Raw genomic sequence first — 24,812 nt, 5'->3', positions numbered from 1 at the left:
CAGAGCAGCCTGGCAGGGTCCTCCTGGCTCGGGGTCTCTCATACGGCTGTAGTCAGATGTCACCTGGACTGCAGTCCTTGGCTGGGGCTGGAAGATCTGATTCCCACGTGGCTCACTCACATGGCTGGCAAGTTGGTACGAGCTGTTGGTGGGAAGTTCCTCTCCACGTGGGCCTCTTCACAGAGCTGCAGGAGCGTCCCCCAGCATGGCAGAGGGCTTCCCCTAGAGCAAGTGATGCAAGAGAACAAGGCAGAAACTCCAGTGCCTGTTATGACCTAGCATCAGAAGTCACACACCATCATTTTAGGGAGGCCACTGCACAAGGGTGTGAATACCAGGAGGCCAGGGTCATTGGGACTGTCTTGGGCCCTGACTACCACAAACCCGTTCTCTTAAAACATGATTTAAAAATTTATCATGAAATATTTTCAGACATAGAAAAAGGATTAAAAAAAAATTAAATGATACTTATGTGCCTACCACCCAGTTCAAGAAATAAAATATTATCAATTCAATTGACATCCCCTATGCACTCACGATGACTATATCTTCCCACTGCCCTTAGGAAACTAGTATTCTGAATTTTGTGTTTACCCTTCCATGTATTCTTTTATATTTCCACCATAAATTTGTGTATCCTAAACAATATGTGGAGTTGTTTGGCATATTCTCAAACTTTATATATGGCAGCATCCTGTATGATTCTTTTGCAACCTTCTCTTTTTATTAGGAATTATATTTGTGAGATCCATCTATATTAATCTGCATGGCTCTAATTCATTTGTTTTAGTGACTGTACAGCATTCCACTCTGTTAATAAATCACAATTTGTTTATCCATTCTCCAGTTGATGGACATTCATGTTGCTTGTAATATTTTTATTTTGCTATTACGCATAATGTCATTATGAGTGTCCTTGCACACTCTCCTTGTGCCCAGGTGCAAGAGTTTTTCCACGATACCAGTCTAAAGGGTGGAATGGATAGGTCATATGATATGTGCATTTTGACTTTTCTCAACAGCATCAAATTCTCTAAAACAGTTGCATTAATTTATATAACTTCCAACAGTGATTGAGTCACCCTGCTCTTTATTCTGGTACTGTCAGATTAAAAATTTCATGCAAAGCTGATGGATGTGAAATGGTATCTATTTATGGTTTTAATTTGCCTTTCCCCAGTTATTCATGAGGCTGATTATTTTTTTCACATGTGTATCGGCCACTTGGGTTTCTTCTTCTGAGTGCTGCTTGTTTACATCTTTTGCCCATTTTCCTATTATTTCTCTTTTTCTTATTGATTTGAAAGAGTTCTTCATAGATTCTAGATACTAATTTTTGTCAATTATATAAGTTGCTAACATTTTCTTCCTGTCCAGTGCTTACCTTTTTTACCTTTTTGTTGTCTTGGTTGAATAGAATTTTTAAGTTAATGTAATTAAATGTGTCCTTCATTTCCTTTCTGGCTTGTTTATATGGCAGAGACTGTCCATTAACACCTGCGTCTCCTTTCTTTTCCAGCAATAGAGCTGTGGCTGGTTGTGCTGTGGAGTGCATCTAGAAGGGATATATGCAACACTGACCTCGCTTGCTTCAGAGGAAATCTTTGTTTCTAGATGTCTACTCTTTACCCCTGCAGCAGGCTGAAGTATCATTATTATCCCAATTTTACCTACAAGAAAACCAACGCTACACTGCCAAGGTGAGCCCATCATCTCCATGCCCCGGCTCCTCCCGTGGAGCCCCTTTGCTCTGTTACCATGCCACGAGAGAGAAAACTCAGCCTAATCAAATCCAACAAATATGTACTAAGCCCCTCTCACATGCACAGCTCTGCACTAAGGCCACACCAAGATGAGCTAGACACAGAGACGCAGCCTCTGGTCTGAGGAGCTTGCAATCTGGCTGGGGGCAAGGCAGACTCACATAAGTGTCTGGCTGTGTGTATGTGAACACTTTCAACTCAGGGGATCAGGAGAATCCTCATGATATTTGAGATTCCATCAGACAACCTGGAGCAAGGGCTTTCTAGGCGCAGGGGACAGTTTGAACAAAAGCCCACAAGTTGAAAAGCACAAGGTGCGTTTAGTACACAGCCAGAGGATGAGTTTGATTGGAGCGACGTCAGGTGCGAGGCTGCGGGAACTGAGGCTGATCTGTAGCCCAGCTGTTGGTGTGAAAGAGCACACCAACACAGCCCTAGAGGTGTGAGGGCTGCAGGTTACAGGAGCTGCCAGTGGCGGGGGAGCTCATGGGGTCAGTTAGAATCATTCTTGCTTTAACCTTCTTTAAAATGTTAAAGCCAAGTCTATATCACTGCATTCTGGTATGGTTTCTAAACTTTGCAGAACCTTATATGAAAGGCAAGTAAGGAAGGTGCAAAAACAAGTTACTGTCTTAGGATTTCTCTTCCAGAGCCACCTTTCCTCCTGTGGAGTTGGCATGGTGTGCACCTGTTTACAGGTCCTGAGAGACATGGGTGTGGGTCTCTGGCTTGATATCGACTACTTTCAGCAGAATTTCTTAGCCGTCTCTGAGTTTGTCCATCAACTCATGCTTACACACTGCTTAACGTGACCAGTCTTCTCCAAACGAACTTCAGGGATGGAGCCCCTGCCTCATTCACTGTTATGTCCCCAGAGCCTGGCTCTGTACCGGGCACAGGGCAGGTTCTCCACACACATTTGGGGGATGAGTAAGCAGATGTTGGGAGGGAATGAGAGAATGAATTCCCCAAAGCTGCGCACAGGGGCTGTTGCAGCATCACTGTACCCTGGACAGCCAAGACAAGCGAATTCATAGGTGTCCAGAAAGAGTTCTTGACATTCTGTATTAATTAAGATACAGTCCCAGCTGCTGTCACAGAGAGCCAGCTTATATACAGTAAAGGATTATTTCTCTTCCGTGTAAAAGTCTAAGGCAGTATGTGCTCAGTGCTATAGAGTCGTCAGAGACCCAGGGTTTTTCTGATTCAGTTATACATATATATATACATTCTCATTTTTATATTCTTTCCCATTATGGTTTATCATAGGATATTGAATATAGTTCCCTGTGTATACAGTAGGACCTTGTTGTTTATCCCTTCTATATATAATAATTTACATCTGCTAACCCCAAACTCCCTCTCCATCCCTCTCCCAAGCCCCTCCCCCTTGGCAACCACAAATCTGTTCTCTATATCCATGAGTCTGCTTCTGTTTAGTAGGTAGGTTCATTTGTGTCATATTTTAGATTCCACATATAAGTGGTATCATGAGGTATTTGTCTTTCCCTTTCTGACTTACTTTACTTAGTATGATAATCTCTAGGTCCATCTATGTTGCTGCAAGTGGCATTATTTCATTCTTTTTTATGGCTGAGTAGTATTCCATTGTGTATATATACCACATCTTCTTTATCCATTCCTCTGTCTATGGTCATTTAGGTTGTTCCCGTGTCTTGGCTGTTGTAAATACTGCTGCTATGAACACTGGGGTGCATGTATCTTTTTGAATTATAGTTTTGTTCAGATATATGCCCAGGAGTGGGATTGCTGGATCATAAGGTAATTCTATTTTTAGTTTTCTGAGGAACCTCCATACTGTTTTCCATAGTGGCTGCACCAACTTACATCCCCACCAACAGCATAGGAAGGTTCCCTTTTCTCCACACCCTCTCCAACATTTGTTATTTGTAGACTTTTTAATGATGGCCATTCTGACTGCTGTGAGGTGGCATCTCATTGTAGTTTTGATCTGCATTTCTCTAATAATTAGCAATGTTGAGCATCATTTCATGTACCTATCGGCCATCTGAATGTCTTCTTTGGAGAAATGTCTATTTAGGTCTTCTGTCCATTTTTCGATTGGGTTGTTTGTTTTTTTGTTGTTGTTGAGTTTTATGAGCTGTTTGTATATTTTTGAAATTAATCCCCGTCGGTCACATCATTTGCAAATATTTTCTCCCAGTCTGTGTGTTGTCTTTTCACTTTGTTTATGGTTTCCTTTGCTGTGCAAAAGCTTGTAAGGTTGATTAGGTCCCATTTGTTTATTTTTGTTTTTATTTCTATTGCCTTGGGAGACTGACCTAAGAAAACATTGGTACGACTTATGGACATACACATCCCTTTTTAAGTGATCAGCCTCTCTTGTCACATTTTCTTCTTGAGGGGGCACATCATGGCTGCTATTGGTGGTTGTCCACCATATCTGTTTTCCCCTTCTTCCTGGATACAGGACTGGACTGTATTTTCCCACCCACCTTGCACATCAGTGTGGTGGTGTGATCAAGTTCTTTCAAATGGAGTCTGAGTACTGTGTGTCATTCCCAGGCCTAGACCTAAGGCTGTGTACACCCCTCCAACATTTTCTTTTCCCTTTGCCCCTTTTGCAATGTTGACTTAGAGGCAGTCTAGCTTTAACCAAGTAAACAACAACAATGCCCTAGGGGGTGACAGAGCAGTAACCTGGAAGCAACATGGGTCCATGATTGAGCTCATAGACCGGAGCTGCCCACCAGGCTGGTATGCTTATCTCTGACTATCATAGGGAGAAATGAACTTCTTTGTTCTCTATTCCACAGTGTTGTTAGGTCTTTGGGCTATAGCAGCCTAGCCTTTAAGTTTAACTGATACACACTACACACATGATCTTTTCTTCCCCCCAAGTGTGGGGCTGTGGATAGGAAGTTGTCCATCAGGGCTGCGTACTCTAATTCCGTTAGCACAGGAATGAGGTTGTTCTTCATGATGTACATCACACACATGTCTTCTGTCCACCTTTTTCAATTGCAGTCAAAAATATCTACAAAAAATAATTCACAATAGCAATAAAAAGTAAGGTACTTTGGAATAAGCACCTTAAAAGGAATGTACAGAATCTATGATGAAAATGGTAACATTTTTTGAGGTACATAAGAGATCTGACTAAACTTAGAGACATACCACGTTACAAAAGACTCAATTGTGAAGATGTACATTCTCTGCAAATTAATTTCTAAGTGTTAGGTCATTCTAATAAAATTACTATGAGATTGTTTATGGATTGTGATAACAATTTAAAGTTACAGGAAGAATAAATGAAAGAGAATAACCTAGAAAATGTAGAAAAATAAGAATTTGGGGGAATGCTTTCCCTACCAAGCATCAAAATTATTAAAATGCTACAATATATAAATAAATCTCATATTGTTTCAAGAATAGACTTACAAATTCATGGATATAAGATAGAAAATCTGGTAATTGTGTAAGCATGCACACACATATATATGAATTTTGTACATTATAAATGTATGCTTCATATTTATAAGAAAAGGTCACACTGCTCAGTTCATAATCATAGGATGATAATTGATTGGCTAAGTAGAAAAAGTTATATACTTATCGCATAAACAATAAGGCTGATTTTTTTTAAAGGAAATTATTTTTAAAATAAAGAAAATATAGGTAAATATCAGATCTTGAAGTAAGAAAGCAAAGGATGAAATCATAAAAGAAATACTGATGGATTTGACTACCTAAGAATTTTAAAATTTAAGTTAAAGGGACTTCCCTGGTGGTCCAGTGCGTGAGACTCCGTGCTCCCAATGCTGGGGGCCTGGGTTCGATCCCTGGTCGGGGGACTAGATCCCATATGCATGATGCAACTAAAAAGTCCGCATGCCGCAACTAAGAGTCCTCATGCTGCAATGAAGATCCCGTGTGCCGCAACAAAGATCCCGCATGCTGCAACGAAGATCCCGCGTGCTGCAACTGAGACCCTGCACAGCCTAACAAAATAAATAAATATTAAAAATTTAAGTTAAAAAACCATAAGCAAACATAAAAGATAAGACTGAGAAAAAAACCCCAGCAAATAAGTTAAGAGTCTTTATATACAAGAGCTCTTCAAAACAATAAGAAAAAAACTCCTCAATAAAAAATAGACAAAAGACCTGATCAGATTGGACAAAGACCTGATCAGACAATTTGCAATAAACATATGTAAAACATCAACTTCAGTAATGATCAGGCGATAATTAAAGTAACAATGTATCAGTAGTACAGGTCTTCATTTATCAAATTGCCAAAGATTTTTAAAAGTTGTCATATCCAGCAGTGAAATGGAAATTCTTACACATACAGAGTTATAATTTATCAGACCCTTTTGGGCAAATTTGGAATGTGTATAAGAAACTTCTTACATATTTATATTCTTTGACTAATTACACTTCTAGGAATTTATTGTATGGACATAACCACGGGGCTCCCAAGATTTATGTGTTAATCATCATACTATTAATAACAGAGGAAAATAATCAAAATAACCACAAAAGATATTGCTTGAATACATTATGATTAGTCCATATGGTACAATCTTATTGTCATTACAGAGTTATGTTTTTTAAAAATATTTATTTATTTATTCATTTTTGGCTGCGTTGGGTCTTTGTTGCTGCACGCGGGCTTTCTCTAGTTGCGGCGAGCCGGGGCTACTCTTTGCTGCGGTGCGCGGGCTTCTTATTGCGGTGGCTTCTCTTGTTGCGGACTATGGGCTCTAGGCGCAGGGGCTTCAGTAGTTGTGGCACTCGGGCTCAGTAGTTGTGGCTCGCGGGCTCTAGAGTGCAGGCTCAGTAGTTGTGGCACACGGGCTTAGTTGCTCCGTGGCATGTGGGATCTTCCCGGCCCAGGGCTCGAACCCATGTCCCCTGCATTGGCAGGTGGATTCTTAACCACTGTGCCACCAGGGAAGTCCTAAGAGTTATGTTTCTGAAGAAAATATAATGAAGTCAGGGAATTCTCCCAATATCACAATAGGTAAAACAAAACAGTGTATACCGTGGCCTACGGGTCTTCCATAATCTGACTCCCCCCACTCAACTCCTGTTCTGATCCCATCTACTCCACCTGCCCCTCACTCACTCTGCTCCAGCTACCCTGGACTCCTGAATGTTCTTCCAGCATGCCCAGTGTTTGTGACCTCAGGACTTTGCACTTGCTCTTCGCTCTGCCTGAAATACTTGCATAGCTGCTTCTTCATTTTCTTCAGCCTCTGGTTGAATCTCACCTTATCAGCCACATCACCCCTGGCTGCTCATATAAAAATAGTACCAACTCCTCAGCCCACCCACCACCCCATCCTTTCTGTCACCTATCCTGCCTTATTTTTCTCTATAGCACTTATTGCTTCCTAGTACATGGCATATTTTTGTATTTATTTATTTATTGTCTGTTTTTCCATGAGGAGTTCCAGATCCACGAAGACTGGGAACTTGTCTGTTTTGCTCATTGCTGTATCCCCAGCACATAATAGGCCATCAATAAATATTTGTGAGACAATAAAATATCTAACTATACCAACAATCTTATGTGACTTTTATACAAAAATCTCTCCATATTAACTCACATATCTCACACCATATTAACTGTGGTTATTCTTGGGTGGCCAGTTTCCTGATGATTTTGATTATTTCTTTACACTTTTCTGTGTTTTTGCAACTTTTTGCCATAAACATATGACATAATAAGAGAGAAACCAATGTATTGTTATTATTCTAAAATGCCATGATTTGCAAAAATCACCTGATACCTGAGCTGACCAAATATTCCAAAGTGTAGAACAATTCCATTTTTCAGCAGTTCTCACTTTTCGCATGTTACGAATCTGGTGACTCTTCCACAGGGTTCTATCTTGTCAGCCACTGACTCCTGGTATTTCCTTCCTCTGCCTTTCCCACTGCAACAAGCACCTCGATGGTGTGGAATTTCTTTGGGGGCACTTCTCAGTTAGCAAAAGGAACGTACTACTGTCCTCTCTACATCCACTGTCCTCGGCCCAGCGCCAGCTCAGGAATTGCCAAGATTTCCAGCTCCTCCTCCTCCCAGCCCAGCCTCTTCCTTGAGTTCCTTCCTGGGACCTGCATTGCCAGGTGCCTCGAGGCCTGGGGGAGTGGCCTTTCACAGGCCCCCCTTAGCCTCCAAGGGAAAAGGAAGGTTACTTGAGGGTAATTATTGAAAACTGAGGAGCCTGATTTGGGATGATTGGCTTGTAATCCTCTTAAGAGACCTCAGGCCAGCACCTACCTCCAGAGTCCCACCTGCATAGGGATGGGCAGAAGCCCTCTGAGGAAGCCGTGTCCCAGCAGCCATATTGACCAGCAGGGGTCCGAGCTGTAAGAGTCTTTCCTTAGGAGGAGGGCGACTCAGTCCCAAACCTGAGAGCTCTCTTCATTTGTACTCTCGTGCATCTTTCTGGCCTGGAGTATGTAGCTGCACAAGGTGAATTAAAGGTTCTCACCCACTGTGAACAGGCACTATTGTTTCACTTCTCACAGCACCTCCCTTAGTTAAAAGTAATTATCCAAGTACAAAATGTAGCCACCCCTTGAAAACCGGAAGCACACCCACGATGACCAGTGGGTGCACAGGCCTGGGCTTGAAGGAAGGGAGTCATCAGAGCAGGACAGGATAAGGCTCCTCCCCAGGGCCCCGATGGTGGTGAGCATTTTTAAGGTGACCTGGGCGACATTCAGTTATTATTTGTAGACTCAGTGGGGAGGGCCTGTGGGCTGCAGAGAAGCCCTCGGCAGTCCGGGACAGCGCTGGCTTTGTTTGAGCAAAGATAACTGTGTGCTGGCTGGTGGGAGGGAGCGCCCTGCCCCAGGACTCCACGCAGGCTAGCAGCTCCAGCCGCCTGTCCAGGGCGAGGGCCTCCTTTTGCTGGCACCTTAAATGGGTTACAAGTGTGGTAGTGGCACCTTCTTAGAATGTGCAGCAATGTGCTTAGCAGTCCTTGGTATTTCTGAACCACAGCTGCCCTGGAAAGAACCTAAAAATGCATCCATTGTCCTAGGTCAGTCTCTATTGCCATTTAAAAATCCCCAAACCCCCAAATCGGTCCCATCCTTTGTATTTTCTGAATATGCTGGGCTTGCCTCTGCATATCACTCCCCGTATATGAATTATCTATTCACGTGCCTGTTTCCCCTCCTAGACACCATGTCTTACATGTGTCGGTCCAGTGTCTGGCCCACAGGAGGTGCTCAATCAGTTATTTCATGAACCTATCTTTGGAGTCTGTCTTTGAAAGTTCATTTTAAAGCATTCCACAAAATGCTGATTCCTTGGAAATTTTTTCACTTATGGCAAGACTCATGGGGGTACTTCTTGGGATTGCCAGAAATATCTGAGTCTTCAAATGCTGAATAGGGAGGGGGTCTTTAGGGCATCAGGGACACTCAGTACCTCAAATGGGGTTTGTTACTATTATTTGATAGAATGATTGCTACAATGACAATCTCTTACACGTGTCTGACATCATGATTTAAAGCCCTTTCAATTTTCTTATCGCCTATTATGATGTTCTGATTTCTAAGGCATGATCTAAGGCATATTTAAAAATCTTATAAAAATCAGACACCTTTGTGATTTATCTGAAAGTCTTATTTTTAGAATCAAGCACCATTTTTCATTCATTCAACACATGTTTACTTCATATCCATTACGTGCCAGGCACTGTATAAGGCACTGAAGATACAGAGATGGAAAGTCATAATTCCTGCTCAGATTAGAGGCATTGGTACAAAGGGATGAGGGCTACATTCAAGGTGTCATTAAAGGCTGTGGGAGTAATGGGCAGGAGTGCTTGATTCTGCCTGGAGAGAAGTGGGGGGAGGTTTCAGACCAAGATGATGGTGATGCCGATGGTGATGATGAGGAGGAGGGTGACGGTGCCGCTATCAGCGATATACAGTGCTTACCGTGTGCCAGGCACTTGCTGGGTGCTTCGCACACCTTAACTCCCTTACTCCGCACAACCACCCTCTGAGGTAGGGGCTCTTATTATTTCCATTTCACAGATGGGAAAATTGAGGCATGCAGAGATTAGGTAAATTGCTCAAGATTGTACCAGTAAGTAAGTGGTGGAGATTATCTACTATTTCTTGGGTTTCTGGACCAAATAGCAACGATAATACTGGCAAAGTACAGGGGCTTCTGCTACTGCCAAAACCCGTTTTCCTTGGCCCCCTTCCTGAGGTGCAGCCCACGTATTTCTTGAGCCAGCCCTTGAGCTGGCAGTACATCAAGGGCCTTCCTGTCTAGATGGTGAGCCTGGTTTGTGGCCCTGGCCCCAGTACCAGCCCATGACTGATAAAGGGTCCTGGTCAAGATGTGGGATTTCAAATTGGACAGCCTTGGGCTAGACCTCTGGTCCTATCAATCCTCAGCTATTGACCTCTGAGCCTTAGGTTTCCCACCTGTAAAATGGGGAGAACAGCTGTATTCATGCCTCTGCGGCCTCACATGTTAGCTACTCCTTGCTCCCCCTCCCCCTCACACAAGATGAGGCCCCCGAACCACTCAGATGCTGAAAACGAGCCAACCTGGAAGCCTGTGGAGTTCCCCAGCAAGACTGGAGGCATTGTTCTGCTGCCAGAGGTGGGGTGGGGTGGCCCTTTGGCAGGGAGGGCCCGAGGGCTTCCGTGCCCTCGGCAGACATCTGCCTCGGAGATTTCCTCCGCCTTGCTGTAAGCTTTTCCTTCGGAGGCTGAAGCGAATGGAGTTGAAAGCAGCTACTTCATGGGAACAACAGTTGTGATGGGCTGGAGGGCTGGCAAGAGGACTGGAAGTGGGCTTCACCCGGGGCTGCGTCCCTGGGGTACACCTCAGAGAAACCTTGGGGCCAATGGCATGCTCTCTGTTTACTCAGGGGTTTCCTCACTGAACCCGCTGAGGAAACAGCTTTGTAAGGAAAGGGAAAACATATGGTTTAGGCAAGGGACTCACTGGGCCCAACGGAGTCCAAGTGGCTGCCTTCAAATTGCCTGCCACTTCAGTGTCAAGGGGGGCACAGAGTACAGCGCAGCTCCTGCCCTGCGTGGGCTTAGGGCTAGCTGCGGGCTCCACCCCTTCAGAGGGGCCGGCCCTGTGGCTGCAGCCTCCTGGGCACACCTGGTGTCTTTTTTTTTTTTCTTTGGCTTTTAATGAAATATAATTGGCTTTTATGTTACTTCAAACAGTTCATGAGCCAGAGGATTTGCAAATATAGTATTACATCTAAGGCAACGAGGAATTTAGAGGGAGAAAAAAAAGTGTGGACTGTCAGATGGTGGTTTGTTTTGCTCCGGTCTGATGCCCCCTTTTTTCCTGGTATGTGTATGTGCACTTAGTATCTCTTTTTTTTTTTTTTTTTTATTCAGAGTCCCATACTTTATAAAGCTCCATCAGATGTTTTTTGTTTTAATTAATTAATTAATTTATATATTTTTTTTAAATTTTTTTTTAAAATTTTTATTTATTTGTTTATTTATTTATGGCTTGTGTTGGGTCTTTGTTTCTGTGCGAGGGCTTTCTCTAGTTGCGGCAAGCGGGGGCCACTCTTCATCGCGGTGCGCGGGCCTCTCACTATCGCGGCCTCTCTTGTTGCGGAGCACAGGCTCCAGACGCGCAGGCTCAGCAATTGTGGCTCACGGGCCCAGTTGCTCCGTGGCATGTGGGATCTTCCCAGACCAGGGCTCGAACCCGTGTCCCCTGCACTGGCAGGCAGATTCTCAACCACTGCGCCACCAGGGAAGCCCCTAGTATCTCTTTTAATTGACGTGCTTCTCTGATCTCTAATGTGGCTATCAAGGAGCTTTCAGACCTTCCCTCTGCCCCTCCCAGTGGTCTTGCTTTTGAGGGTGCTGCCTATAATGAGATGAGCACATTGGTAGCTATGTCGGAGGTAAAAACAATTAAGTAACTTTCTAGGCTTGATTTGAACTTCTGGGTCCTTTTGGTTTGTGGTCAGTTCCTTAACCTTGTGCTAAGTAAGAACCTCAAAAACATTTGGAGTCCTTTCTTTCAGGTTTCTGCTTTATTTTGTCTGAGCTGAGCTCTTAGAGTTAAACTGTTAGTGTCTCTGGTCTCTCGATGCCCCTGGTGCCTTTTAGGGAGGGCCATTAACTCTTCCAAGCCTCTCAGGCCCCTTAAGTAATTTCTCAGGGGAAGAAATTTGCTTGTTGATGGCAGAACTATCTGTCTCTTCACTCACTTTACTCCACCTCACCCTTATCCTTGGTGGAAGGGGTTTTTAAAGCATAAAATACATCAAAATTATGCCGTGAAAGGTTATAATAGCAGCAAGAGAGAGGTTGTCTAATGAGGGCTCCACTTGGAAAAAGAATTCATGCATCTGTTTCAAAAAGAAGGGCAGGCTCCGGAGGCCTCGTGGCTCCAGGCTTTGGTGATGCTGGTGTTGGGGGTGGGTGGATGGGTAGAGGCAGAGTGTAGAAGGAAGGAGGGAGGGAAACTGAGGAAGCAGGAACTTAGTCACAGTCAGAGTGTGACTCTGTAGGGTCTGCAAGGTGACAACTGTAAGTAAATAGATGATGTTATCATCCTCTGGAGTCTCAGCTACAAGAAACATCAGACTGTTTCTGGAATTGGATTGTGGGAGGAGAAAATAGCATGGCCTACTTTGATTCAGTGGCTGAGTATCTCCTATGTGCCGGCACCATGTTTCCTGCTGCGGAGAGACCTGTGGGTGCTAAGTGGGGGGCACTCGCTGAGGAGATAGTTCCTGCAGTAATGATCATGGACAGCAGCAATCAGTTGAAGGGCGAGCAAGAGCCTCTTGTGGGTGGGGGTCGGGGGGGGCGTCACAGAGGAGGCATGGCTTCCCTTTCTTGAGAGATGGCAGGACAGAAACAAGGAGTGGGACTGGGGGACAGGACCAGGGACACAGCATTCCAGAGCCAGCTTTTCAACCTGGCCGTGGTAGGGTCTTTGAGGGAAAACTTTTCCCTGCCTTGAGATCCTCCTTCCTACGAGGGATTACTGGCCCCTGATCAGTCAGGACCCGGGACTCCAGGCTACGCTGAAGGGCCTAGCCAGTCTGGGTTTGAAGGCTCGGGGAATTCTCTGGACTCTGGGCTCTTTGGCATACTGGCAAAGACGCACCAATTATACACATACACTGGGAAATAAGGGACACCGAGGGAGACCCAGACCCTGTGCTGGAGAGAGTTCCAGCTGAGCAGAGAGCACAGGCCTGGGCTTGAAGGAAGCAGAGCACACAGGCGCTGGGCAGCCCTCAAGCATGTGGCCCTGCTCTGAGGGGTGCTGTGAGTGCCCACATGACTTCAGAGTGCCTGGTAAACTGCTCCAGCTCTGATGTTCGGGTCTGCAAATTTCCTGGTCCCTCCTCCAGGGACTTCCACCAGATACAGCATCACATGCCCTGGACTGTTCTACCCGGGACTAATCCCCGCCCCACCTGACCTTGTTTATCTGACCCTCTCTCCCACGGGCACATTAAACCTCCTAAAAATGTGTTTGCTTTTTTCTCCCCCACCTTTGTAACTCTTTCAAAAATGTTCTCCTTTTTGCTTTTTCCTTTAAGAATCTTATAGGAAAGAAAGATCGCAGGATGGTTGGTACAGATAATGAGAAAAGCAGGATTGGGTGGGTAGTTACGATGTCAGGGGATTTGGAAGAAGAAATGCTTCTTTTCCCTCCTCATTGCACCCAGGAGAGAAATAGTTTTAGCCATCCTGAGAAATGTGAGCAAAGCAGAGGGTTTTATGGACCTCAGTAGCAAAATGCATTCATCTGCAGTTATATTCACAAGAAGATTTTAAACATAATCAAGAATTATACACAGTCATTCTGAAACTAGGGAAAGGTGTCAGGGGTTGACCTTAGACTGTCGCAGCCAGCGTTTGCTACAGGACCTACAGTGTACGAGACATCTGGATGTCAGCTGAGGACTCTCCTGTCTACAGCATCCAAGGGGAGGATCCGTAGAGGAAAGGTTTTTCTCAAGTTGAGCGCTGGTCCTTAGGATTCAATGCTTTATTCTGCTTTAGTAAGACCAGTATTGCCATATTCTCTCACACTGTAGACTGTTTAGAATTTACAAAATGCACTTTTAGAATGTTACTTAATGTGTGCTCTGATAACACATTATTCCATTTCTAGGTTTGTTTGTTTTTGAGATCTGAGCATGTTTAACTCAAATTCTCTGTATAGAGCCTGTGTTAAGGCCTTTGGTACTTAGCATGTTTATTTTTTATTTCCAACTGGAAAAGTCTTAAAAACAGAATCCTTTCCTTTCTTTTTCTTTCCTTTCCTTTCTTTCCCATCATTTCCCCTTCCCTTTCCTCCCTCCCTTCCTCTCTCCCTCCCTCCCTCCCTTCTTTTTTTCCTTCCTTTCTATATTCTTTTTGTCAAAAAGAAGCCTTCTCCGTGTGAAATTTTCAGCACAATAGTTACATTTTCCATTGCCACATTGTATTGGAAGATGCATACCTTGATCCTGCCCCTACTTTCAAACACACTTGGCAGCTACCATAGCTCAAATCCTTATCATCTCTCCCTTTTATTACTATAATTATATAACTGCTTTTCTTATCTCCACTCTTATTCCCCTTCTTATCCATCAACCACATGGTTGTCAAACTGAACTTTGAAAGTACAGATCTAAGAAAGCTGATGACACACAGGCCAGGATATGAGGAAGTGAGCCATCTCAGAGATGCCGTGGATGTGAATGGGTGCCCCCTTTGAAGGGCAATATGGTCATGTCTATCAGAGTTACAAGAACAGACACCCTTTGACTCAAGGTTCTACTTGCAGGGATTTATTCTGTAGATATCCTTGTACATGCAAGGATGTATGTGTGAAGATGTCAGTTAAGGCATTGTTTACAATGGCGAGATACTGGAAACAAGCTGAAGGACCATTGGTAAGAGCTATTGAAGTGAATGATGGTAACTGGAGGATGAGTTTGTAAGAACTGTTGGCTGGTTGCTATTCCAGAATCCATTCCCTTTCGTTCCTTCTAGTGATCGGCTTGTGTTGATCCCAGTTCCGTCTCTAGGGGTGGGCTCAACTGGTGGAAGCCAGTCAGTCCGTCCTGCCCCGCTCTCTGCTCTTCCCCATGCTCCACGCAGGGCACTGCTGTCATCCTCGGGGGCCTTCCTTCTTGGGTACACCCGCAGTGATTGGTGGCGCCTTTCCCTTTCTTGCTACCCACCACATTTTATTGTAATTATTTGTTTATACCTACACCACCTGCTATTCTGTGAGTGAGCTCTTTGAGGGACCCATGTCTCCCTGGACCTAGGATAATCAGTGCTTGTGATATGATGGGAAGAGGCACCTTGTAGCTGTCCCGTGAACAGAAAAGGTAGGTTCAGATTCCAGCTGTCTTTTTACTAAACTCTTCCATCCCTTTCGGGTTTCTTTTCTCTTGCGGCTGCAAATTCTTATCTGTTCTTTGTCTCTCTGCCCGGTAACAATTAGCCAGGTTGTCGCAGAGCTAGAGTTCCCAGCCCAGCCCAGATCGCATTTCCTCACTCTTGGCAGCTGGGGAGAGTCCTCTTTCACTTCACCCAGGATGTATCTGAGATTCACAGCAGGTCCAATGACCTGCTCTTTGTCTGCCTTGACATGTACAGTCTGTCATAAAGTGTTCATCCGGTTCAGAAAATTTTAAAAGCTGGGGGAGAATAGAAGAGTGAAAAGGGAACTTGTAGAAATGTAGTCAGTCACTTGGGCTTCAGTCACTTGGGCGTCCGTCCCATTCAGCAGTCTACTCTCTCAGGAAACCAGGTAACCTGGAGATGTGTACAGGAGCTATTCCCATGGAACCATCATTCCTGTTAAATAATCACCAAGCCCAGGAGAAATCTGTCATCTGCACATAAAATCAGTGAGGCAGAGTCTTTCCAGGAAAGAAATGCAGTGAGGCAATGGTGTGTTCCTCATTCACGCGGAGACGCTGACTGGCCTCGCTCAGGGAGGTGCTGACCCGCCTCTGGGCCTGCCCCTGCTGGGGCATCGTTGGGGCCCAGGAAGGACCTGGCTGGCTGTTGGCTGGCTAGTGAAGCACAAGGAAAATGATGAGCCATCAATTCTATTTGTGGTTTCCAGCTTCAAGAGCAGTGACTGTTTGAGGGTGTCAGATATTGGGGTCTGGGGAAGATGCAGTGTCCAAGGTGTTGCACAACAGATTCAGGGCTGTTGCTAGCCTACATAGTGTCTTTGCATGGATCAGAAAAAAAGTGCCCCCTCTGGGCTGACCCGGCTCCACACTAGGGCAGAAGCCTTGCATTTGGAGGCGTCTCTGTTCAAAGAAAGAGTGCTCGTTACTCTGGGTGGGCACGGCCCCATGCCAGGCACCTAGATCTCAATGCCCGCTTGCCTTCTCAGCTGGGAGCCATTATGCAGCACAGGAACCACATGGCCGTACTTGTGGCCGAGAAGGTATAGCTTTGGGGGTGTTTAGAAAGGAGAGGTAAGAGAAAAGTGAATTGATTATTCAAGGTTGTTTTTCTCAAAGTGCAGAACTCCGTATCACAGTCTCCTAGGTGTACTTGATAAGAGTGCATATTCCATTGGTAAGGAATGGGATATATTCCTGGGACCAGGACCTGGGACCATATTCCTGGGACCCACCCCAGAACAACTGAATTAAATGCTCTGAAGGGTGGGACCCAGCAATCTGGATATTTAACTAGCCCCCTAGAGGATTCTGTTGCCCCGCCCCTCCCCCCCCAAAAAAACTTAAGAACTGCTGGTTTAGCAACTGTTGTGTCAGAAGTCCTTGGGATCTGTGTCTTTGGGAATCTAGAACTCTGACTGGACAGAGCAGACACAGAGGGTTCTCAGCTCTGCAGGGTCACCTCCTCGTGTGTCCTTGAGGTCTTCCCAAAGGCTGCTTCTCTGGGGTTTGGGGCTGATGTCATTGTTTTTCCTGGCACCACTGCTTTGTTGTTTCCAAAAAGCACTTTTAGCATATATTTTTTTTTTAATGCTATTCTTGTCTGCTTACATTCTTTTTATTTATGTATGTATGTATGGCTGTGTTGGGTCTTCGTTTCTGTGCGAGGGCTTTCTCCAGTTGTGGCAAGCGGGGGCCACTCCTCATCGCGGTGCGCGGGCCTCTCACCATTGCGGCCTCTCGTTGCCGAGCACAGGCTCCAGACGCGCAGGCTCAGCAATTGTGGCTCACGGGCCGAGTTGCTCCGCGGCATGTGGGATCTTCCCAGACCAGGGCCCGAACCCGCGTCCCCTGCATTGGCAGGCAGACTCTCAACCACTGCGCCACCAGGGAAGCCCCCAAAAAGCACTTTTAAAAGTGTCAGCTTTTAGGATAAAAACTCTAGGAATCCTGAAATAAAGAGTGGGTAGGACTCAGATAATTCCACACTTTTCCTTCCTCCTTGGCCTCAGGCTTCTTTCCTGCCTTCTGGTCCTGTGGCAGAGAATGTTTCTGGCTGAGTCATTTCAAGGGATTCTCCTGGAGATACTGTGTTTTCATTTTGGTTTCAATCTTATATGAAGGTTAAATTACATTGTCCTAAATTCCAAGGGTCTGATCAGTTTGCTTTGTTGAACTGGTATTTCTGTCCTTTGAATAACACTTGAAATATGATGTGAGTGGCCCATAATCTGGCCACTTCTCTTTTATTTAGGGAGTTTCACTGGAACAGAGTTTTAGCTGAGCCCACACGTGGTTACTTGCACCTTATATTATAGACACCCATTGCACTGGGCCACAGGAAGGCACTCATACACCCAGCCTCCCTCCTTGGGGAATGAAGTCACTCACAGACACTGTTCACTGCTATTGATGGAATGTTTGTGTCCCCTAACCCCCAATGTGATGGTATTAGGAGGTGGGGCCTTTGGGAGGTGATTAGGTCATGAGGGTAGAGCCCTCATGCATCGGATAAAAGACACCCCAGAGAACTCCTTTATCCCTTCTGCCACATGAAGACACAGTGAAAAGATGGCCATCGATGAACCAGGAAGCAGGCCATCACCAGACACTGGATCTGCCAGTGTCTTGATCTTGGACTTCCTAGCCTCAGAACTGTGAGAAATAAGTGTTTGTTGTTTAAGCCACCCAGCCTTACCCAGTGATATTTTTGTTACAGCAGCCCGAATGGACTAAGATATTCACACTGTTGCCCTTGTGCTGAGTACAGTGCAAGATATACTAGTGTGAGGGGTTGAGACCGTGCCCTGCCTTCACGGAGTTTAATCTAGACTCCCACTGTCCCATACAATAGCCACCAGCCTCATGTGGCTCTTGAGCACTTGAAATGTCCGAATGGAGATGTGCTGTAAGTGTAAAATACACACCAGATTTCAAAGCTCTGTAGGAAAAGAAGTGCATGTAAAGTATCTGATTAACAATTGTTTTATGTTGGTTACATGATGAAATCATAATATTTTCAATATATTAGGTTAAATAAAACTTGTTAAAATTAATTTCACCTATTTGTTTTTACTTTTTTAATGAGGCTGCTAAAAAAGTAAAAATTACACGTATGGCTCACATTATATGATTATTGGACAGTGCTCTCTAGAGGGTGAGAAAACAAGTATAATTGACTATCATAAAGAAATATGATTACTGTTGGGATAGGAGAAGGACAGGGCGAGCTAGGAACTGTTTGAGAGCCCTAACTCAGCCTTGGGAGCTGGGGGAGGGCTTCCAGGAGGAGGTGATATCTAATTAAGACTCAAAAGTTGAGTAAGAGTGAGGTGCACAGTGAGATAGTGACTGGTGTTGGAGGTGACAGAGCATGGTGCATTCTGGAAGCTGGGAGCAGTTCATCAGGGCTGTAGCTGAGTGGATGGGGGAAATGGGCAGAGCTAGGCTGGAGAGGGAGGGTGGGTTCAGGATGTGGGGAGGGGGCACTCTGCTTCTTTCTGCAAGGGAGAGCTATGACCTCCTTTTCCTGGAAATGGGATTGGAGGTGTTAGAGATGAATGGGTGTTTGGTTTCCTTTCCACCTGGGGTGGGCAGTGGATTGAGGGGAGACATTCAGCAGTGTGTGGGTTTGGGTAGGAGAAAAGTGCTTAAATTTTTGCCCCTTTGCCAGGTGTGGAACTGATGAGTTAGAGCAACTCTTATCAGTGAGATTATGTATGCAGAAAGGCTTTGGGCGTATAACACCCCTGTATAGACATTAGTTTGTTATGTTTAATTGGACCTTGATCTTACCATCAGAATATTGAAATTATAAATCTTATCTTTGGGAAAGTTGGAATATTTGCTTCAGATTTTAGCCTGTTTTGTTCTTAGAGGAGATGATTCTCAATAAGAACAATCTTAATAAGGATAATAATAATGATAATTTTAAAAATTTATTTATTTATTTATTTATATTTTTGGCTGTGTTGGGTCTTCATTTCTGTGCGAGGGCTTTCTCTAGCTGCGGCAAGCGGGGCACCCTTCATCGTGGTGCGCGGGCCTCTCGCTATCGCGGCCTCTCTTGTTGCGGAGCACAGGCTCCAGACGCGCAGGCTCAGTAGTTGTGGCTCACGGGCCTAGTTGCTCCGCGGCATGTGGGATCTTCCCAGACCAGGGCTCGAACCCATGTCCCCTGCATTGGCAGGCAGTTTCTCAACCACTGCGCCACCAGGGAAGCCCTGATAATTCTTTTTAAAGCAAAAGAATCTGAAGAGAGTAACAGTTCTGACACGAAGGTTCAGAATTTTGTAGGAATGGTACAGGCCAGGTCATAAACCAAGGATACTGCACCTCTTTCTCTTCTCTCAGGATGCCATGCCTCCAGAAGTGAAAGGCCAAAGATTTATATGTAATATAATCTTCAGAATCCCTCTGTTCTTGCACAGTGCATCTTTACCCAGATGCCTAGTATTGTCATCAAAATTCCAACAGAGCAGTCAGCTAAATGCTTGGTGGGGGACGTTCAGGAGGTCTCACTTCTGTGTGTGACTTGGCTTTGCTCTTAACACGCAGTAAAATTGTTAGCATCTGAGAGTACACTTATCGTGAAGTGGTTAGTTTGCACATTGTCTTCTTTGCCTTGGGCTTTCTCTAGGGATGGGGGAAAGGCAGAATTTGTCCAGAGCAAACAATTTTCCACAGATAAATGTCCTTTGACCCCTAGAAGGCTCAGAATTGGATTACGTCCTCCTAAGAAAAGAGATTCTCCAAGGAAAGGGGATGATTTTGGACATTCGCTCGTTCATTCTTTCCACTTATTGAGCACCTACTATGTGCCAGGGGCTGTACTAGTCACTTTTGGAGAATAGGTGAAAACAAAAGGAGCACTTACTTGGATTGAGCTCATAATCAGAGAGGTGGACATATCAGTTCCGGTGTAGTTTAATGTTACACTAAAGGTGGGTACACACAGCTATGAAGGCCTATGAAGGGAGGAAAGCATTCAAGTTCTGTCTGGATGGGGGTAGGAAAGGCAGGAGAGCCCTCACCTAGGAGGGCTGGGCCTTGAAGCATGAGCAGCAGAAGGTAGAGGATATTCGGGGGCTAGAGTGGCACGGACATATATACACTACCAAATGTAAAATAGATAGCTAGTGGGAAGCAGCCACATAGCACAGGGAGATCAGCTCGGTGCTTTGTGACCACCTAGAGGGGTGGGATAGGGAGGGTGAGAGGGAGACGCAAGAGGGAGGAGATATGGGGATATATGTATACATATAGCTGATTCACTCTGCTATACAGCAGAAACTAACACACCATTGTAAAGCAATTATACTCCAATGAAGATGTTAAAAAAATAAAATAAAATCTTTGCCAAAAAAAAAAAAAAAAGAAAGTGCATGGCCTGCTTGGGGAGTGGTGGTGGGCTGGTGAGTGAGGGGCGTGAAGGAGAGAGTGTTGAGATGTGACAGGTGTGTACAGGAAGAACCAGGAAGAACTGGATATGGCACCTGTAGGGTGTGGACTTCTTTCAGGCGAGTGTCCAAATGGAGAGAGACAAGCTCTAGTCTGTGGTAGAAACAACTCCGGTAGTGGGGAAGCCTAGATTGGAGGAGGAAGGACGGGTCAGCAGCCCGGAGTCCAGTGATTTGGAAATCTATAACTGTCTGCAATTCCTTTCCTTCTCTCTGGAACATGTCCAGCCGGGCCCCTGGACCCCCAGGCAAAGGTGGTCTTGTCTTACAACAGAAGAAGCCTCTGACTCCTTACACAGGGAACCACAGCACATATGTCACAGGGATTCATACAGACCGATTTTCCCCTTGGCCCACGCTCCTGGCTTAGAAAGCACCTTAGCCACCAGGTGGGGATGGCTCAGTCTCAGGGCCCGGCCTGCTGTGGCAGGGGCTGCCTGGCTGGTGGTTTGAGGGCCCGGCCCTGGCCTGGCGCCTGGGTCTCTAAGGCTGGCTGGGAGGCTGGACTCTCTCCACTCAGTGATGCTGGGTCTACGGGACCATTGCAGAGTGGCAGGAACCTTGGTGAAATGTGAAATTTCCGCTGGCCGCCTGCCACAGTTCCCACTGTATACTGACACTCCACCCAGAGGCAGGATGCCCTGCCCTGTGGAGCGGTTGGGAGTGATAAATACATTTGTTTTGAATTAGAACCTTTCCTGGCACTGAGGAGAAATGCAGCTGTGGTTGCCTGGCCTCGCTGCTCCCCAGACCTCTGCACAGCCTACTCTCCGGCACAATCTGGAGCCAGAGGTAATGATTACGTTGGCTTGCCCGAGCCCAAACCTCCAAGGACGGGGCGCTGAGGTGAAGGGCCCTCAGACGGATTATCAACATCAAAGGTACCCTAATCACACCACACTAGGTAATCAAAGCCCAGCACGGCCTTTCCCATCATTTCCCTTATTATGGCAATGCACTCTGTTTGTTTCAACCCTGTGAGTGGAGGTCAGATTGCCCTGAGTCACCTCAAGGATGGAAGCTGACTTACCCAGGTCGTGAAGCAGCATTTATTTCACTCTTCACCTGCTTAGCAAAGTTGAGCAATTGAATGCATTTTAAAAATGCTCCAGAGGCTTCCGTCAACTCCAAACCCCAGATGCAGCCCTAATAGAACTGCCCTTGGCAGGAGCAGGCTGGCCAGGAGAGATGCACCAGGCGAATAGGGTCTGGGGCTCCTCGGGCTGCTCCTCAGGACAGCTGGCCCCTGCACTGTGAACGTCCCTGTGCAAATGCCCATAGACAGATACTACCTGCTGGGCACCTGTATGTGCCAACTGCTGTGCTGATTGTGTAAGCCAGAAACAGCAGTTTTCATTTATGCTGCAGTGTGTAATAATAACCATGAATTCGTCTGGATAGCCAGTTCTCTGTGGTTGATATGTTTTGGCTAATTTCTTAAATTAAGGTATTGTAAGTTTTTTTGCTCTTCCTTGTCCCAAGCTGATAATGTATGTTATCTCTTGATAAAAAAACAAAACCCAAACGTCAACCCTTCTTTTCCTAAGTCATGGTTGTTCTGTTTAAGCATAACTTAAAGATGGCCTGACGGCCACGGATTTGCTGAATCAACAAACAGTATAACATTGCAGTTAAGAACATTCAGTCAGGGACTTCCCTGGTGGCGCAGTGGTTAAGAATCCGCCTGCCAATGCAGGGGACACGGGTTCGAGTCCTGGTCCGGGAAGATCCCACATGCCTCGGAACAACTAAGCCCGTGCGCCACAACTACTGAAGCCCGTGCGCCCAGAGCCCGTGTTCCGCAACAAGAGAAGCCACCGCAATGAGAAGCCCGAGCACCACAACGAAGAGTAGCCCCCGCTCGCCACAACTAGAGAAAAGCCCGCATGCAGCAACGAAGACCCAACGCAGCCAAAATAAATAAAAAAAAGAACATTCAGTCAGATGACACACCCACTAGGTCAGAAACTCCCAAAGCTGTGTTGTCCCGGGCAAGTTAAGTTCAATTTCTTCATCCATAAAAGGTAGACACAAATGTTACCTACTTCATACGGCTGTTGTGAGAATTAAAAGGAAACCCAGGTAAAGGTACTAAATAAGTATTCAGTAATACTGTTAAGTGCCTACTCTGTGCCAGGTGAGTAGAATATAGATATCCATATTCTAGATGAGTGGATTATGGCCCTTACCAACAGGAGTTCCAAGACTAGTGTGGAAAGCAGATATGGACACATACTAAGCATGGAAATACAGGCACGTACAAAGTACTACTGAATCAGGAGTATTCATTGGGTAATCAGGGAAGACTTCACAGAAGAGGCAACATTTAGCTGAGCATTGAAGGATGATTAGGAGTTCACCAGGTAGACAAAGATGGAGAAGAATATTCTGGACAGTACCAGCAGCTTGTACAAAGAGAGGTAGGAAAGAGTGTGGCCCAATCAGAACCATAGGAGTTACTAAAAGATATAAAAATTTAAAAGGATAGAACTGTGACTCATAGAATTATAAATTGAGCATCTGTCAAAGGTTTTATTGATCTCATTAATTAATGAGAAAACCGGAAAGATGTTATAAATTGTTCAAAGGAGAATTCAAAGAACATTCATCTGTAAGTTATCAGAAATGATGAAAAGAATTTAAGAATAGATGCAAAACCGGTCAATATCCACAGGGCAATAACCTAGTGCATCTCCAGGGACACAATTTGCACTTCTGTGGCCAAGACTCATTTGCATCACTTTCACTAGTGTACAGCTTACAGAAATAAAATAGGAAATAGTCTACAACTTACAGAAATGAAATATAAAGTAGTCTACAACTCACAGAAATAAACTAGCTCAAAACCAAGGAAAGATAAGGGTAACCCAGTAGGGTGCACCAGACAGGACACCCAGTAATCTACTTTTGGCCCGTTTCAAAATTTTTCGCATTTTTCCTGACAGAGTGGGTTAATTTATTGGAGAACCATAGCGGAGGGTGGGGCGTGGATGAGAGGGAGATGAGGCCTGAAGTGTAGGCAGGGACCAGACCACAAAGAGCCTAGACCATCATGCCAGGGAGTCTGAATTCTACTCTGCAGCCCACAGGGTCCAGGATGGACTGTGGGAGACTAAGTCTGGAAGACTGGACCCGGTGGGGTGGGTGGGGGAAAAGTGAGGAAGTCCTGAAACAAGGTGGTGAGAATAGAAATGGAGACGTGGGATTGAACTGGATACAGAATGAAGGGACATCTGGGGTGACTCAGGTTTCAGGAGGACAGAGGGATGTGATGAAATAATCTGAAGACGCTTTGTGGGAAATCTTCTAGCATGTGCACCCAAAGGTGATGTTTTCTCGGGAGGCCTTCATTGTGTCTGTTGAAATGTAGACCTTCGACTCTGACCTGACTTCTCCATTGAAGAGAAGACATTTTCAAACAGCTATCTTTCTTGGGAGAGGATGCACACCTTGATTTTTCTCTGGATTTTCTAAATGCGCTGATTCCCAAGCTACAGTTTGGAAAATTCTTATAAATCAACTTCTCTCCCTAACCCATTTGGATCCCTTGAGTCTGTCATGTAAATGGGTGTTCATTTTGCCCCTCTAACCTCACCACCCTACCCCCCTCCATTCTCCCCCCCTTCTCTGCCCTATCCTGGGAGATGGCTGACCTCCCCAAATTGTATCACCTGGCTCCCCTGTCCTCCGCCTTCTGATTGGCTTTTGTGCCTGGAGAGTGGGCTGAGAGAAAAGGCAGAATGTTAATTTCTCTGGCCCCCTCTCTACTTTGGCAGGTTCTGGCTCTGCTGTGTCCCTCGTGACAACACCATTCCCCGGCTTCAGCTCTCAACCAGGGTCTCCAACACCCCTCCTTCCTTTGCCTCTCTGGGCCTCGGAGAGTGTTAGGGGGTGAACTTTATCCCTCCAAAATTCCTAGTTTTTTTTTTCCCCCCCACAAATGTAGACATATGATAGAACTCTAAGTGCCATGTGTATAGATATTTTTTATGATAATTAAAAAAAAATTTTTATGGGCATATAGTTGATTTACAATGCTGTGTTGGTTTCAGGTGTACAGCAAAGTGAATCTGTTGAAATCCTAACCCCTGGAACCTCAGAACGTAACCTTACTTGGAATAGGGATCATTGCAGATGTAATTAGTTAAGCTGAGGTCATACTGGAGTACGGTGGGCCCCTAATCCAATATG

The 24,812-nt window shown here is 45.3% G+C and overlaps 1 protein-coding gene across 9 annotated transcripts in view; it reads left to right on the top strand.

Annotated features, from left to right (window-relative positions):
• The window catches only part of LOC309630332 (uncharacterized protein), a gene marked incomplete at its 5' end in the record, with an annotated part of 251,439 nt that overhangs the window by 142,451 nt on the left and 84,176 nt on the right, over positions 1–24,812 (top strand). For 4 of the 9 annotated variants that reach the window (XR_014245599.1, XR_014245602.1, XR_014245605.1 and 1 more), the window contains 2 exons: positions 1,520–1,700; positions 21,312–21,502. The exons of 4 other annotated variants lie outside the window; for them this stretch is intronic. The remainder of the gene's footprint in view (positions 1–1,519; positions 1,701–21,311; positions 21,503–24,812) is intronic. One more of the 9 variants, XR_014245604.1, reaches the window with a different exon arrangement.

Source organism: Balaenoptera borealis, assembly GCF_965194805.1.
Source record: "Balaenoptera borealis genome assembly, chromosome: 6".
Lineage (NCBI taxonomy): Eukaryota > Metazoa > Chordata > Mammalia > Artiodactyla > Balaenopteridae > Balaenoptera > Balaenoptera borealis.
This window is presented reverse-complemented; position numbering and strand designations above follow the sequence as displayed.